This window comes from Pan paniscus, chromosome 16 (assembly GCF_029289425.2).
Source record: "Pan paniscus chromosome 16, NHGRI_mPanPan1-v2.0_pri, whole genome shotgun sequence".
Taxonomy (NCBI): Eukaryota; Metazoa; Chordata; class Mammalia; order Primates; family Hominidae; genus Pan; species Pan paniscus.
In genome coordinates this window covers 19,569,223-19,576,540 of record NC_073265.2, presented here as the reverse complement: position 1 = coordinate 19,576,540, position 7,318 = coordinate 19,569,223, and the positions used below count along the sequence as shown (strand labels likewise).

Here is a 7,318-nt window from a genome sequence, read left to right as displayed (position 1 = left end):
AAAGGTCTGTCTTATGATATCATGCCCGGCCTGATTTCACATATTTTTTAAAAATCTTACAAGTTAACATAAAATGGAAACCTGAGTATTACAAACAACAACAACAACAACAACAAAAAGTTCAAAATCACCGTCTACTCTTATCTACTTTAAGACGTAAGGATTAGGCAGAGGATAATTTGCATAAACCTAAAATCGTGATAAATCAGTTTTTTCATGGTAGTTAAATCAAACTGCTATTTTAGCACTTGTTTGAGCCTCTATAAAAACATACATTTAAATGCATAAGTCATGTCACAGAGGCCTACCAGCGGGGAAAGGAGGAGCCTGGTGGCCACCTCCTGGTGACCAGCCACCACGCACAAACAGCAAAGGAGATTAAGCTTGGCTCAGGAGGTCCCCGAGCTCTTCTCACTGGAGTCGATCTGCGAGCACACTTGTTACAAAAAGTCATTCCAATCTTGGTCTTTCAGAAATTATAACTTATCCACTGCCAAGGAAAGAAAATAACAGAAGTATGATGATGAGGAAAACAACTGCTGGAAACATTACATGAGGAATAAACACAGAATTACGACAGCTAAGATGAGGACAAAGAAAACATTACTCTGTCAACACCAAAAATACTCCAAAGATGACACTACTTCTATTTGTCCTTCTATATTCCTCATCTCTTTATCTATCCATGGAAACTTTTTAAACACTTCAATGGAAAACTATGCTTTCAAACCAAGCAGATGTCTAAAGCAGAATTGTCCCACAACCTAGATTATAACAAAATGCAAAGTTCAATACAACTGGAGTAAAAGACAAAAAAGCCTTTGTATAAATAAATCAACTCTCAGATATTGAGAAAAGCACAAACCACACAGTTATTAAAAAGTTCCAATGAAATTACTGTAAAAAGGTAACGAGGATAACATGATAGCTAAAATCACCTGAAATTCCTACCTCCAAATCCCTATAAAAAAAGGGCAAAATCTAGGAAATGTGATACTCCCTAAAATTTTTTGCTAACATATTTTTTGCTGATCTCAATCTTTAGACAAAGAAATTGTAAATATAATTTCCTAAGTAACTCAAAGAAGAAAAAGGAAATAGTATTTCCTGATAATAATTCTCTAGGTTTGCATAAATAGACCTACTTGGCACTGAAAGCACTATAAATATTTCGCTTCACTTTGGTCTTTCAAAAACGTCCTTCTCCACAGGTTTTTTTGGTTGCTTTTATCAGTAATTAAGTTGACTGATATAAACCCTTAGCTGGTTTACTTAAACCGAAATATATTTTAAATTTACTTCAAATCATAGATTCTACTCTAGCCACAATAATTTTCCCCAAATTGAGTTTAACAGCTTAAAATATAATTTGTTAAAAAAAAAGTTTAAGGTATGTAAAAATTTCTGACTTTCACCCTAAATAAAATTTTCATTAGCTCAACAGAAATGTAATAATTATCCCTTAAGTATCTCCACTTCCACACCATCTCCACAGTCATGAACCACCTAGTCCCGTTCTCAAATGTCCTGGTCCCGCCAATAGAATCCCAATCCTTCCTTGTTGTCCCCAACCCTGTGCACCTACACCTGCCATAAATGGTGGAAATTCAACCTGCTCTATGAATGGAAGGGAGGAGGCCCCCCCACCCACTCTACAGGAAAACTCGCCCAGATCTACAGGAACCTCCCCACACACAAGAGGACAGGGCAGCCCAGACTCAGCTGAGAAATGTCAACAGCTGGCACAAATGAATTACAGATTATTTACAATTCACATAACACTGACCCAAGAATATAACCAATTGTCAAGACAAAATAAATTTAGTTATTCACATACAAATATTCCATTTGTGAATAAATTTCATATTCATATCTGTATACAGACAGTCTACATGTTCGATAACTCCTTTATGATCCTACCTGAAAATGATGGTAGATGCAATATTTTTGCATCAAATTTAACCGATGGTGGTTGTTTCATTATCTGTGGTTAAAAAAAAAAAAAACTTTTGAGGCAATTTTAAAGATGGATATCTGTCTCCTTATATGTCCCTTATATCAGATAATAAATCAATGAGGACAAAAAAAGAATGTGTAAAATTTGTTACCAAAAACAATAAGAATGATGCCTTTTCAGATTAAAACATACATATATAGATAATAATTTATTTTTTAAAATCATTTCAATTGATATCTGTAAGAAAATAAAGCTTCAAAGAAAAAATTCACCCCATCCTGGCTTACTTTTTAGGTAATTTACCTCTAATTAGAAATTCAGTCTTTCAACAAATATCTATTGCTTACCTGCCAAGGTAAGGCTCTATGTCAAGTGCTAAGGGGGATACAAAGATATAAAAGACACAATCCTATTTTCAGCGAGCTGACTTTCTGGTTGGGAAGATGAGACAAACATTTGATAAACAAGAAAATATTTCACAATTCAAAAGAGGCAGGACATAACTACAGACAAAACCCTGGACAGAAAGAATTTTTTTTGTAAATAGTAGTTCAGAGAATACAGCAAGCACTTTACTTGATATAATTGGCACTGGGTTTACAGAAGAGGTAGAAGGTGGGTTGAGGTCTTGAAGGATGGCTAGAACTTTATGGTTATATCGGAGAAGACACCATTCAAGGAAGCCATAATAGCATGAATTGGAAAGTGCATAATTTATCTGAGAAATGTGAAGAAACCATGTAGTTGGATCCATGAGCTTAGGACAGCCAGATACTGCATCTTGAGACTTTTAATTAAAAATTCAACCATCGTTTCTATACCTAACTTCTGCAAAACTTCTATATGTAATATTTTTAAAACCTTTACTAATTAAGTAACCAGCATTACTGTATTTACTGTAGCATTCTTACTAAAATGCATATTCTCAATCTAATCTCATAATCCAAATTCATAATCTCATTCGAATCATGAGAAACCCTTAGACAAACCTAAATTAAGGGACATTCTTCAAAACACCCAACCAGTTACTCTTCAAAGTGTCAAGGACTTGAGTCATACGTTTTATAACATGTATTACAAAAACATACAAAAGCCAGGCGCCGTGGCTCACGCCTGTAATCCCAGCACTTTGGGAGGCCTAGGCAGGTGGATCATGAGGTCAGGAGTTCAAGACCAGCCTGGCCAACATGGTAAAACCCCATCTCTACTAAAACTACAAAACTTAGCCAGCTGCAGTGGCAGGTACCTGTAATCCTAGCTACTCAGGAGGCTGAGGCAGGAGAATAGCTTGAACCCGGTCGGCAGAGGTTGCAGTGAGCTGAGATCGCGCCACTACACTCCAGCCTGGGTGACAAAAAACAAAACAAAACAAAAGACAAACTGTCAAGGTCATGAAAGACAAGCAAAGTCTGAGAAATTCTGACAAAACCGTGAAAAACTAGGACAGACTATATGAGACTAAGGAGGCATAACAACTAACTGTAATGTGGGATCCTGGAACAAAAAAAAAAAGGACATTAGAGGCAACCGGTAAAATTCAAATGCATTTGGTAGTTAACAGCACTATACTCATGTTTTATTTTTCCCTTTTCAGGAAGAATTCGAAAGGAGCAATCAGGGTATTGCATGCCATCATTACACAGAGATATGAATCAAGTATCATGCAACTCCAACTACCACATTCTACTGCCCTCCAAAAGGAGGAACAGGTAAGGATTATCCCGCCTGACTAACACTATGCCAATGTTAATTCCCAGGTTTTGCTAACTATACTATAGACCTATAAGATGTGAACATTAAGAGCAGCTGGGCAAAAGGTATACAGGAGTTCTCAACTATTTTTTAATCTTTTCTCTAAGACTAAAAGTAGTTTAGAATTAAAAGTTAAACACAAAAATTCCCACTGATGAAGGCTTCCCATAAACTATCAAATATGGTTATAAGAGGAAAAAAGGAAACACAGAATATTGTGTAAAGCAAGCTTGTCCAACCCGCAGCCCGTGGGCTGCATGCGGCCCAAGACGGCTTTGAATATGGCCCAACACAAATTCATAAACTCTCTTAAAACATTGTAAGAATTTTTTGGCAATTTTTTTTTGTTGGGTTTTTAGTTCATCAGCTACTGTTAGTGTATTTTATGTGTGGCCCAAGACAATTCTTCTTCCAGTGTGGCCCAGGGAAGCCAAAAGACTGGACAGCCCTGGGAAAGATATCACCAATTGTTCTAGAAAGCCCATTTTGAAAATGCGCCAATGCACATCAAACTTAGCATAATAAAGTTACACTGCCAGACATATGAACTCACAAAAAGAATTAGCTCCATTATGAAAAATAGCTAAATCATCTATATAAAATGCTGTCTATCTAGAAAATAAACATGAATCCAAGAACCCTTACATTTTTCTAAACCACACTAATGTTCCCAATGAGATAAGAAAAAAACGGTCATGAATTAATACAGAAAAAGATATTTAAAAAAGAAAAAGAAGGCCAGGTGTGGTGGCTCACGCCTGTAATCCCTGCACTTTGAGAGGCCAAGGTGGGTGGATCACAAGGTCAGGAGATCGAGACCATCCTGGCTAACATGGTGAAACCCTGTCTCTACTAAAAATACAAAAAATTAGCAGGGCGTGGTGGCGGGCGCCTGTAGTCCCAGCTACTTGGGAGGCTGAGGCAGGAGAATGACATGAACCTGGGAGGCGGAGCTTGCAGTGAGCCAAAATCGCGTCATTGCACTCCAGCCTGTGTGACAGAGCAAGACTCTGTCTCAAAAAAATAAAAAATAAAAGTAAAACTAAAAAAAAGTAAAAGAAGCAGTAAAGTTAAAATAGAGAATAAGTAGTGGAATGTGAGTATGTTGGGGAGCTGGAAGTCAAGACAAAACAGAGGGACTTAGAAATGCATCTGTTTTTTAAAGTAAATACTCATTATCCCCCAGCAATAAAGTATTATATTCCAAAAGACAAGAAGCAAAAAAACTCACAGTGGTTTAGAAGTACATTGTGAACCATGACTCCTCAAGTTCCCATAGTGTCTCCCCACCGTCTCCCCTGCAGTCCTAACAACCTGTGACAGGGCAGGGCTTCCGTGTGATCTGCCTGCCCAGCCCAGCCTGGTGAGCAGTGCCCTCTGACTGCTTCTGCCTTCAAAACACATCAGAGACTAGAATACATAGAGTGATTCACATTAGTGCAGATGGAGAAACGATGGGACTGAGAGCTAAGGTCTGAGGTCAAGAGGCTGGCAACCCCTCCGTGGCATGTGGAAGAAAGCAGTAGTGAGAAGCAGAGCTGACTCATTCAAAACAGAGGGGAGAAAACTTAGAACTCCAGTGAAGTGGAAGCGAAGGCAGAGGAAAGGGTTGCAGACAGAGCGGGAGCTGGAAATGCAGACATGCAGCACAAATGAAACAGAAGCAGACAAGAGAAACAGGAAAGATTAGACAGTAAATAATATTCTGAATGAAAATCTTATGCAGATTTCAGATCTCAGTAAAGTCTACAGCTCACTTGTCAGAGTGCTTTCTGCACCTTTGGATTGTCAATAATGGGGGTGACAACAAGATCTGAGTCGTGTAGATAAGCTCTCTCATCTGGGATTCCAGGTCCTGCTGACTCAGGTGTCCACTTGTAATCTGAAATGAGAACAAAAATTTGACTTTGTTTCTGTGACTAATATAGAGCTTTAAAACACTGAACTAATAAGATGCTGAGGAAGACACCACTGTAAAATATCACCTATATCAATGTACTTCAACTGCTATTCAAGACACTTGCAGTCTCACTTGATTTTCACAAAAATCCTAAACTGTAGGTACCATAATTTCCATTTTACAGATAAAAATATAAAACTCTGAGAAAGTAACTGAATTGCTCATGTTACCATTAAAACTGGCTAGGACTACAAAAACGATCTTTACAATTCAATGTTCTAAACTGTGATGAGGCAAACTGCTTTTTCGATTACCAGCATGGTTTTTGTTTTTTTTTCTTTTTTTTTTTTTTTTTTTAGGGATGGAGTCTCAGTCTGTCACATAGGCTGGAGGGCAGTGGTGCAACCCTGGCTCACTGCAACCTCTGCCTCCTGGGTTCAAGTGATTCTCCTGCCTCAGCCTCCCAAGTAGTGGAATTACGGGTGTGCACCACCATGCCCAGCTTTTTTTTTTTTTTTTTTTTTGAGACAGAGTCTTGCTCTGTCACCAGGCTAGAGTGCAGTGGCGCGATCTCAGCTCACCACAACCTCCGTCTCCTGGGTTAAAGTCATTCTCCTGCCTCAGCCTCTCCAGTAGCTGGGACGAGGTTTCACCACGTTGGCCAGGCTGGTCTCGAACTCCTGGCCTCAGGTGATCCACCTGCCTCGGCCTCCCAAAGTGCTGGGATTATAGGTGTGAGCCACTGCACCCGACCCATGGCTTTATTTTTCATTCATAGAATGCTGATCAATTTATTTCTGCTTTACAGAATATTCAATGTGAAGTTGAAACTGTAACATACAAAAATTTTCAGACTTAAATACAGACCGGTTACCTAAGTGTTAAACCTCAATTATTTATTAAGCCTCATCAGAGATGATACATAATAAAATCAATCACCAGACATTCACCATCAGTTATTCCTTTGAGATGGTTCTTTGTGCTCTATTTAAACATAATTTGTATTCCTAGTGCTATGCCCCAGTATTTCCCATCAGAAAAAAAAAAAAGGATTTATGCTTAAGAACCTTAAAAGAAACAATGACTAGCAAACTAAATAAAATAGAAAAGTAAATCAGTGAAGTAAGGAAGAAGGAAAATAAATTATCCAAAACTAGTGAGGAAGGGTCATAGATGAAGGAACAGAGTTAGCTAAGAAAATTCCTGGAAACCCAAGGTGCCCCTTGCAACTCAGATGAAAGATATACGAAAACACACAAAGAGGCCGAGGCCGGGCACGGTGGCTCAAGCCTGTAATCCCAGCACTTTGGGAGGCTGAGGCGGGCGGATCACGCGGTCAGGAGTTCAAGACCAGCCTGACCAACATGGTGAAACACTGTCTCTACTAAAAATACAAAAATTAGCTGGGTGTGGTGGCATGTGCCTGTAATCCCAGCTACTCAGGAGGCTGAGGCAGGAGAATCACCTGAACCTGGGAGGCGGAGGTTGCAGTGAGTTGAGATTGTGCCACTGCACCAATTAAAAAAATTGTGTGCAAAAATTAGTTTCCTATAGGTAAATTGAGTGTAGGCACAAATGCCAAGTCATAACAAATATCCCACTCACAATAGCAAAAATATATAAAACAAAATGTTCAGGAATAAACTAAATGATCAATAATTGCAATGAGATCATGATCATTAAATGAAAATAATCGTTATAAAATTATA

The 7,318-nt window shown here is 38.5% G+C and overlaps 1 non-coding gene across 1 annotated transcript; it reads right to left on the bottom strand.

Annotated features, from left to right (window-relative positions):
- Nucleotides 1-3,556: 3,556 nt before the first annotated feature.
- LOC112437236 (U8 small nucleolar RNA) lies at nucleotides 3,557-3,689 on the bottom strand. Its single transcript, XR_003025872.1, has one exon. It is a non-coding gene; the product is annotated as a U8 small nucleolar RNA (small nucleolar RNA).
- Nucleotides 3,690-7,318: the final 3,629 nt, after the last annotated feature.